Source organism: Panthera pardus, unplaced genomic scaffold (genome assembly GCF_024362965.1).
Source record: "Panthera pardus isolate Hobbes unplaced genomic scaffold, ASM2436296v1 HiC_scaffold_6, whole genome shotgun sequence".
Classification (NCBI taxonomy): Eukaryota; Metazoa; Chordata; class Mammalia; order Carnivora; family Felidae; genus Panthera; species Panthera pardus.
The window spans coordinates 20,843,846-20,853,797 of NW_026526991.1; the positions used below are offsets into that span (position 1 = coordinate 20,843,846).

The 9,952-nt window shown below is 37.1% G+C and overlaps 1 pseudogene; it reads left to right on the forward strand.

The window, feature by feature from the left end:
• The first annotated feature begins 8,532 nt into the window (after window positions 1-8,532).
• On the forward strand, window positions 8,533-8,988 carry LOC128775080 (developmental pluripotency-associated protein 3-like; annotated as a pseudogene).
• Window positions 8,989-9,952: the final 964 nt, after the last annotated feature.

Here is a 9,952-nt window from a genome sequence, read left to right on the forward strand (position 1 = left end):
ATTGGAGGATGGGAGGGAAGTGGATGAATAGGCAGAGCACAGAGGATTTTTAGAGAAATAAAAATATTCTGTATGACATTTAAATGATTGATACACGTCATTATACACTGGTCCAAATCCATAGAATGTGCAACACCGAGAGTGAATCTTAACGTAAACTATAGATTTGGGGTGATCGTGATGGGTCAGTGTCATGATGTGTCATGATGTCCTCGGTAAACAATGTTCCATTCTGGTGAGTGATGCTGATAATGTGGGAGACTATGCATGTGTGGGGGCAGGAGGTATATGGGAAATCTCTGTATATGCCTGTCAAATTTTTGTAACCTAAAACTGCTCTAAAAAAATTAAGTGGATGTTGGTTGCCAGCGGCTTGGAGAGAAGTAATGAGGAAGAACTGTTAATGGATTTGGAGTTTTTTGGGGGGTGATGAAAATGTGCTGAAATTAGATAGTGGTGATGTTTGCACAAGTCTCTGACTATACTAAAAGCCACCAAAGTCTATACTTTGAAGGGGCTGATTTCACATTATGTGAATATCTCAATAAAACAAATCAAAACCTTGTACTGAGTGGAATGAAGATCTTATCTTTTTTCATTTGACAAGGAGACCCTGGAATACAGAAGAGGGAAGGGAAACAGCAAAGATGTTTCTCTCTCCTGCCTTGCAACCTTGCCCATCACCTTCTGATGTACAGCAAGGCCAGCCGCTGAACCAGCTGGTAATAATCTTACCCTTTCGTTGTCCAGCCAGTTACAGGTGCTGAAAGGTGCATGTGGGCTTCTGCTACAGGTAACTTCTGTGTGCTTTTTTTCCTGTTTTCCCTGATTAGCACCACAGTTATCTATTCTCTCTTGACTTCTTCTATCCCTTCCCATTCAATGCATAATGTTTCCACTTCTCCTTTATCTATTGTTTTCACAGACAGACAAGTAAAACCCCTCTGGCTGCCTGGTTATTCATCCACCCATTCTTCCATCTACTTGTTCACCTATTTACCCATTGTCTATCTCAGGAATCCCCATCATTTTGAAAGGAAAGGGCTCAATTCCTGGCAACACCAACAGGAAACTCCCCTTCCCACCCCCCCCCCCCCAACCCCCAGCCAAAGGAAACAACCATTATTATCTCCCAGTTTCTGTGACCAGGAACTATTGAGTTTCTTCACTTCATAGTATTTCTAGCTGCTACTACAGAAAAGAGAATGAAACAACTTTATCAAAGCTATGGTCTGTCCAGATGACTTACAGATGGATTGTTTTAGTACTTTGACAATGATTATTTACAGAGGATGGTTATTTCACCACTTACTGGTGATGAAGATGAAACAAATAACTTAAGTGTTGTCTTAGCATATTCCTCAGTTTATTGACAGACACTTACTGACAAACATTTGCAGACAAAACTAGAAGTTTCCTTCCCCAAAAATCCCCCCTACAATTCCATCAGTTTTAGATTTATGAAAAATAGTGGACTGAAAGTAATTTGGTAAGCAAATTGCTACTTTTAGTTTCAAATACCTCCTTGGAGGAATATCTTTATTAGTGATTCAAGTATTATTATCTATTAATTTAATGATATCCACACCTGGATATAATCAGCCCAGATTGGAGCTTTATCTATGAGAAAAGAAAGAACTGATGTAAGGTTGGGACACTTTTTAGTGCCTTTGAGAAAGTTCCATCATGGTGGGCTCACCTACCCACTAACTCTTCTTCTTTCAAGTCTGAATTCAGAAGCCACCTCCTCTTTTAGAAACCTTTTTTTCTTACCTCTCATTTGGCTTCATTTTTTTTTTCCTGTCCACTAATAGCACTCTGTGCAAGACACAGGCTAGGTGAAAATATTAGCAATAAATGTAGGTGACAAAGGATTTGTATCAAAAATATTTCTAGAGAGCTCTCTTACAACCACAATAGGGCAAACAATCTCCCATTTTGTAAGTGGGCAAAAACTGTGTAAAAGACATGTAAATACCAATAAACATATGAAAAGATGCTAAAATAATTAGTTAACAAGGCAATACAAATCAAGACACCATTAGAATGTCTAAAATTAAAAGAATAACAATACCAAGTGTTGGTGAAGATGTGGAGGAACTAAAAATCTTATTTACTGCTGGTAATAAATATAAATATAATAATAATAATAATAATAATAGTAAATAATGTAGAATTATTACAGCCACTTCAGAAAGCAGTCTGGTGATTTCTTATAAAGTTAAACATATGCTTACCTGATGACACAGAAATCCTACTCCTAGAGAAAGAAGAGAAATGAAAACATAAGTCCACACAGAGACTTGTATATGAATGTTCATAACAACTTTATTTACAATAGTCCCAAACTGTAAACAACTCAAATGTCAATCAGTGTGTGAATAGATAATCAAATTGTCATCTACCCTTACAACAGATAAATAAAAAGGAACTAACTCCTGGTATAAGCAACATGGATGCATCCCAAAACATTATGCTAAATGCAAGAAGTATGTCACCAAAGTATAAATACTACATGAGTCCATTTATGTGAAACTCACAGGAATTTTCAATTTAATTTATATTTTCAGAAGGCAGGTCAGTGGTTGCTTGAGTCCACAAATGAGAAGGGAAAAATGGGAAACTTTTGGGGGTGTTGGAAACATCTTATATCTTGACAGCAGTGGTGGGTATGGGTATATACATTTGTCAAAACTCCTGAAACTACACTTCAAATGTCTGCATTTTGTTGTTTATATATCATACCTCAATCAAGTTGGTTTAAAAATATATGAACTCTTGGGGTGTTTAGGTGGCTCAGTTGGTTAAGCTTCCAACTCTTGATTTCAGTTCAGGTTATGATCTCACAGTTCATGAGATCCAGCCCCATGGGCTCCATGCTGATGGTGTGGAACCTGGTTGGGATTCTCTCTCTCTCTCTCTCTCTCTCTCTCTCTGTCTCTCTCTCTCTCTGCCCCTCTCCTACTCATGCTCATGCTCTCTATAAACAAACAAACAAACAAACAAACAAACAAACTTTAAAAATATATGAACTCTTATGTATCTGACTCTTAATCTTCTGTAATCCACATGCACTATATTATTTCTCTTATTTATTATAGGCCCTGGTGTTTACCTTTGTAACCTTCAAACCTATAGAAATATGGAAGCCTCAAGTATCATTGCCTGTGGTCAGTGTTTAACCTCAGATGGAAACTATGTTTAGTCATTTCTGACCTCTGCTTTAGTCAAGGGACTGCCTGAGAGGGTAGCTGTTTTGCATCCTTCGTGAAAAAAAAAACCCCTGAGTCATCCATTTTCCTCCATTTTCAACCCTGTGTTGATTTTTGGCATGATTTCTGAGGATAGTCTAAGCTTAATAGAGACACTATATTGTATCTTTCTTCCTGCCTATGAGTGAAAGTGGTTTGTAAACTAGAGATGTATGCTCTCTCTCACCTTACTTCTTCGAGAAGGTGATTTTCAGATCAATAGGGAAGCTAGTGAGGCTTTTCTCCCCCCTTAGTTTCCTTGGCCAACTTCATTTGTGGACACAGCGCATTCATCTTTCTCTTTACTTGAGAAGATCATGCTGCCAGAGAGCCAATTTGATTCCTTGCAGAGCAGTTTTATTCCAATTGAGGAAAATGATTTTTATTTTCCAAAAATCTTTCTTTGTGTCACAATGTGGCAGGGTTGATCACTCTGCACTAGCCACACAATTCCAATAATTCAATCCCTCTTGCATTTAGTGGTTTGGTTTGTTAAATGAAAAGTTTTCAGGGACACCTGGGTTGCTCAGTCAGTTAAGCATCTGACTTTGGCTCAGGTTATGATCTCCCAGTTTGTGAGTTAGAGCCTCGCATCAGGCTCTGTGCTGACAGCTCAGAGCCTGGAACCTGCTTCAGATTCTGTGTCTCCACCACTCTCTGCCCCTTCTCTGCTCATGCTCTGTCTCTCTATCAAAAGTAAATAAACATTAAAAAAAAAAGTTTTCAGCAGGGAACCTCTTAAGGAGAATTGCTGGACTTAGTAGCCAGTCTAGATATTGAGCAGAGTTCAAGTTACTTTCTGAATAAAAGGGAGAATAAAAGCAAAAAAAAACAAACCATGGGGCGCCTGGATGGCTCAGTTGGTTAAGCGTCCAACTTCGGCTCAGGTCATGATCTCACAGTTCGTGATTTCAAGTCCTGCATCAGGCTCTGCGCTGACAACTCAGAGCCTGGAGCCTGCTTTGGATTCTGTGTCTCCCTCTCTCTCTGTCCTTCCACTGTTCACACTCTGTCCCTCTCTCTCTCTCTGAAATAAATCAACATTAAAATTTAAAAAATAAATAAATAAATGAAATTAAAAATAAAAACAAACCACAAAATCAGCCAAGTGAACAGACTTATGAGACTGTAATGTCTGTTAGGTGTAGATGTTATTCTGTTAAGCCCCATTTCCATCCAACAGCTCCTTTTAGGCTTACTGTAAGCAGAAAACAATTGGAGCTTTATGTGACCACTTTGAACATCTTACAAAGTTTATTAAATGATTATACAGATGTTACAAGCTGCCCTCGGGTAGCATTAATAATCTTCTATGTGAAACATTCTGCTCACAGGCTCTAACAGCATCAGACAAGATAGTTCATGTGTATAATGCAGGGATTCCCATATTTTCCAGATTAACAATACTATCTTTGAAACTGTTCTATTTCAACAATGCTGTCCTTTATTCTTTCTGAGGTTTTCAAAATCTTTTAGGATCAAATAAGATGATTTGTGAAAGTCTTTTGAAAACCTCAGTGCTATAAATAGAATTTGATGATTTCTAAAATATCCATTGAAACCCTACCAGATAGTAAAAGATGTGAGCAGACAGTTCATGGAAAAAGATACACAAGTGGCCCTTAAATATATAATAATGCTCAATTTCACCCATAATAAAAGAGACACAAATTAAAATTACACTGAGATGCCATTTCTCTACTATATGATTGGCAAAAAATTCAAGACTTGACAATACACTTAGGGCAAGACTATGGGGAATAAAAGAGGACTTTCATATACTGATAGTGAGAGAGAAAAATGATACACCCCATATTGGGGGGGGGGCGGGATTTGGCATTTTCTAGCAAAATTACATGTGTATTAACCCTTTGACCCATCAATCCCATTGCTAGAAATTTACCTTACAAAATACACCTTTACAGATGCAAAAAATATGTACACATGGGGTGCCTGGATGGCTCAGTCAGTTAAGACTCTGATTCTTGGTTTCTGCTCAGGTCATGATCTCAAGTTTCATGGGATTGAGCCCAGCTTTGGGCTCTGTGCTGACAGCATAGAGCCTGCTTGGGATTCTCTCTCTCCCTCACTCTCTGCCCCTCCTCCACTTGCTTGCACGCTCTCTCTCTCTCTCTCTCTCAAAATAAATAAAATGGACATTTGAAAAAAAATGTACAAGTTATTTATCATGATATTATTTGTAATAACAAAACATTAAGATAATCCAGATACACATCTATAGGACATTAGAAATAAATTGTGGTATATCCAAATACAGTGGAATACTATGCAGCCATCCAAAAGAATGAGGAAGACCTCTATGCAGGACATGCTGTCAAGTGATAAAAAGCAAAGTATAAGAGTGTTCATAGTATGCTCTTTTGTATAAGAAGTGATAAAAAGCAAAGTATAAGAGTGTTCATAGTATGCTCTTTTGTATAAGAAAGAAGGAATTAAAATGTATACATACATATTTTCTTATTTTTGCACAAAGAAAGTCAGGAAGGATAAATAAAAAACTAATGAGTACAGCTGGAATGCCTACAGGGGGCAACCAGTGGGGTGTAGGGAATAAGGGTGCTACAAGACTACTCTGATTAGAAATTTTTTTTACTAGTTTTAACTGTTAAGCTGTGTAAATATTTTATATAGTCAAACCATAAAATTAAATGAAAGGAAACCTTAAAAATGACTAAAGAAAGAAGTGAATCTTACTGTACATCGGATAAATAAGCTAGCCACATAGAATAATAAATGAAGTCAAATAACTTTTTGTACATTCTTTTTTTTTAATTTTTACGTTTGTCTGTTAATTAATTAATTAATTTATTTATTTATTGAGAGAGAGAGAGTGCAAGCTGGAGACGGGCAGAGAGAGAGGGAGAGAGAAATCACAAGCAGGCTCTACACTGTCAGCGCGGAGCCCAACTTGGGGCTCGAACTCATAAACTGTTAGATCATGACCTGAGCCAAAACCAAGAGCCAAATGCTTAGCTGACTGAGCCACCCAGGTGCCCCAAGACTGTACATTCGTAACAGAATATATTTTAAGATAAAAAGAATTGCAAAGACATCTTGAACTTTACTTCATAGGTTTATCATTGACAGTATTTATTGGTTGTTGTGTTTCTGAAACCACATTGTGTTTATTGCATAATAGTATAAACGAGTAAATATATTGATGTTGAAAACCAAAGTTTTCACTGTGGGATAAGGAAAATACATGCATACATGGAATGGGGGATTAAGATTTTTATTTTATTTGGTTTTTATTGGGTCAGTTTTTATCTTAATTGAGGAATCATTATTAACTCATATTTAATTTTTTTCTAGCTTTATCTATAAAAAGGACCAGAAGCAATGATACTCCAGTAGTAGTAGGTATACCTCACACTGAGCTCTTTGTTTGTAATTCCATTTCCCACTCAAGGAAATTAGGGTTTCTTATCAACATGGTTCCAGGTATGGAGCAGGAAATGTAAAAGGTAGTATCGAGACATCTTGTGCCAGATAGCAAGGAAATGCTCAAAGGTTAATGGGGCTGTGTCAAAAGGACAAAGAAGCATTGACTTAGTTTTAAGAAATTAGGATTCCATGGTGATACTCATAAAAGGAGGAGGGAGAAGCCTTTTTAAAAAGAATAATGTCAGCAAATAAAGAAAAGAAAGTAAAAGGAATAATAGAATAAGAAGAAAAACACAATTTTTCCACCTTCCATATATTAACTGATTAAGGCAATCATCAATAGATACTAAAACCATTGGATGAAAGATAGTTGGGAAGTAGAACATTCACAAAATCTCAAATAATCACAAATTATTAATTACATGGGGAGAGTAACCTTAACAATGAAAAGTTCTGTGGCCATCACACTAACCAAGAGATCAAACATTGTACAACCAATAGTGGGACAACCTGGCATGGGGTACCTACTGATCAGATGCAATAAAACATCACCTATGACACTTTCCAGCCAAAAATGTTTAACCAGAATCTAATCATGAGTGAACAACAAAGCAAACCCAAAATGTGGGACGGACTACAACACAATTGGCTAAGACTCTTAAAATGTTCATGTCACAGGATAGCAAAGGAAAGCAGAGGTTGTGCTCTGATTTAAACAAACTAGAGACTCAGCATAAGGAAATGTAATTCATAAAATGTGATTGGATCCTGCATCGAAAAAAAAGAAATGAAAATAGGAATAAACAATATTCTTAGGAAAAACTGGAGAAATTTAAATACAGACTGTATATTGGAATATAGCCGAGAATTATTCATTTTCTTATATGTGATAATAGTATTGTAAATGTAGAACAACCCTTTTCTTAGGAAATGCATGCTGAAGAATTTCAGAATGAGATGTCATAACATCTGCTACTTATTTTCATACGGTTGAGAAGAGATCTATCTGTATAGAGAAAGCACAAATGTAGCATATGCTAACAACTGGTGAATTGAGATAAAGGATGTGTGGATATTCATTGTATGATTCTCCCAACTTCTCTGTAGTTTGAAATATTTCAAAATAAAAAGTTGGCAAGGAAAAAATATCCTACCTGATAGCTTCAAGTTTCTTCTTTGTGATCCATACTCTTCTAGCCTAAAGTTAGAAAAAGAAAGAGGATCCTCTTTAATTTTTTTCTTTAAATTTTTTTAATGTTTATTTTTTTTATTTTTTCAATATATGAAATTTATTGTCAAATTGGTTTCCATATAACACCCAGTGCTCATCCCAAAAGGTGCCCTCCTCAATACCCATCACCCACCCTCCCCTCCTTCCCACCCACCCTCAGTTTGTTCTCAGTTTTTAAGAGTAAGAGGATCCTCTTTAGATGAAGAAAAAAAATCTGTTCAAGGTGGTAATTAAATGCTTCTTGGGCTTTAGAGTCAGACACACACAGGCTGGAGGCTGATGCAAGTTACTCATACTCTGTAACCTTCACTTCCCTCAATTATAAAATGAGGTTAACAACAGTATCCACCTCAAAGGACTGCCGGATTCAAGAGATAATCCACATCGAGTGTTGGCATGGAACCAGCACATGGTCACCACTTGCAGATACCTGCTCTGGTTTCCAGGATGCAATTATTTTTGCATGACATACCCTATGACCCAGATCAGAAATAATAGTTTCAAGGTTCTTTCTCTCACCACAGTTTGTTGGAGCCCTAGTTTTTCTCGCTCTTTCTGGGCTATCTCGTTCTCTCCAGGCTACTTTGCAGCTAGTTGAGCCCATCACTTTCCACTGGAATCCAAAAGTCTGCGACTTGGCTTTCGATGGATTCGCCAACGAAGCCTTACCTATCCTGTGCCCCGGAACCTTCTCAGATGGCCAGTGAAGAAAATTCCCAAGGAGGTTCATCTGCCTCTCAAACTATCTCTGAAGTATTAATAAAGAACCTTAGTAAATTGACTCTTGACCCTAGTATCAAACTTCCTTCCCCTCTACCAGAATATCCACCCCAACAGCAGGACAGGGAGAAGAAACCACAGCGACTTGTGGACTGAACACTCAGCAACAGGAGGAGGGGTGGAGTAAGGACTTTGTTAACTGCTCGGAAAGAAAGGATGGAAAGTCTGATGTGGTTTATTAAAAACCTTTGTTACTTCAACCAGCGTTCCACGGATGAATCCAGAGTAGAAAGATTTAGATGTAGATGTCATTATTCCTTGTATCATAGACCTCCTGAGGATACCAGCATGGAGAATAATTATGACATGGAGTCTATGTAAACATTATTATATGGTGTTTTTCTTGCTAGTAATTTTAGAATCAGTTTGCAGCAGCTTGGAAAAGCTGCTCTATTAAGACAAACTATAATATTTTGATAATCTATGATATTATCTCTGTCTTGTCTTTTCTACCTTGATACCAATAATTTGTGAGAAATCCTGTAGTTTGCATTTGAATGACTTCAATATACTTTAGTTCCACTTTTTGATATGACCCAAGGAAGCACTAGTAGGTTTTGAGTGTTCCCTGGGTGTTTGAGAAGCCTGAAGTCATGAAGATCTGTTAACATGGGGCTCCTGGGTGGCTCAGTTGGATTAAGCATCCAACTAGAGGTCTGTAGAGTAGGGCTCTGTGATGGCAGCTGGGAGGCTGGAGCCTCCTTCAGATATGTGTGTGTGTTTCTCTCTCTCTGCCCTTCTCCCACTCATGCTCTCTCTCAAGAATAAAAACATTAAAAAAAAAAAAACCTAACATCAAATTGGAAGCCAAGTAACTTGCACAGGAGGAATATATAGAGAATATTCAGTGGTTTGGCTAGACAACATAATTATAATTATGGCAGGGTGCATAGGCTAGATTTTCTGGTTTTCAAAAATTAGAGTTGTAATAAAAATTTTTTTTGTGGTAGTTCAATTTTCAGTAGCAAATGTGTATGTAGAGGATCTTATTAAAATTGAGGCTTATTGGATACAAAAAAAAAAAAAGAAATACCAGTTTCAAGATCACCCATTTGTTTACTTACTTTTCAAAAGCCTTCTCTAAAAAGCTCTAAAATAAAATTAATAATAATGAAGAGAAGGAGGACAATGATAGGAAGATCACGAAGAGAGAATGCAGAAGATGACAACTCACGTTTCTAAGTTTAAGAAAATGCCAATGAGGAGCAGGAACAAAAAGAGGATATAATTCAAAGTCCCATGCTCACATTTTTCAAAAGGTAGGAACAATTTCAACAGATCTTAA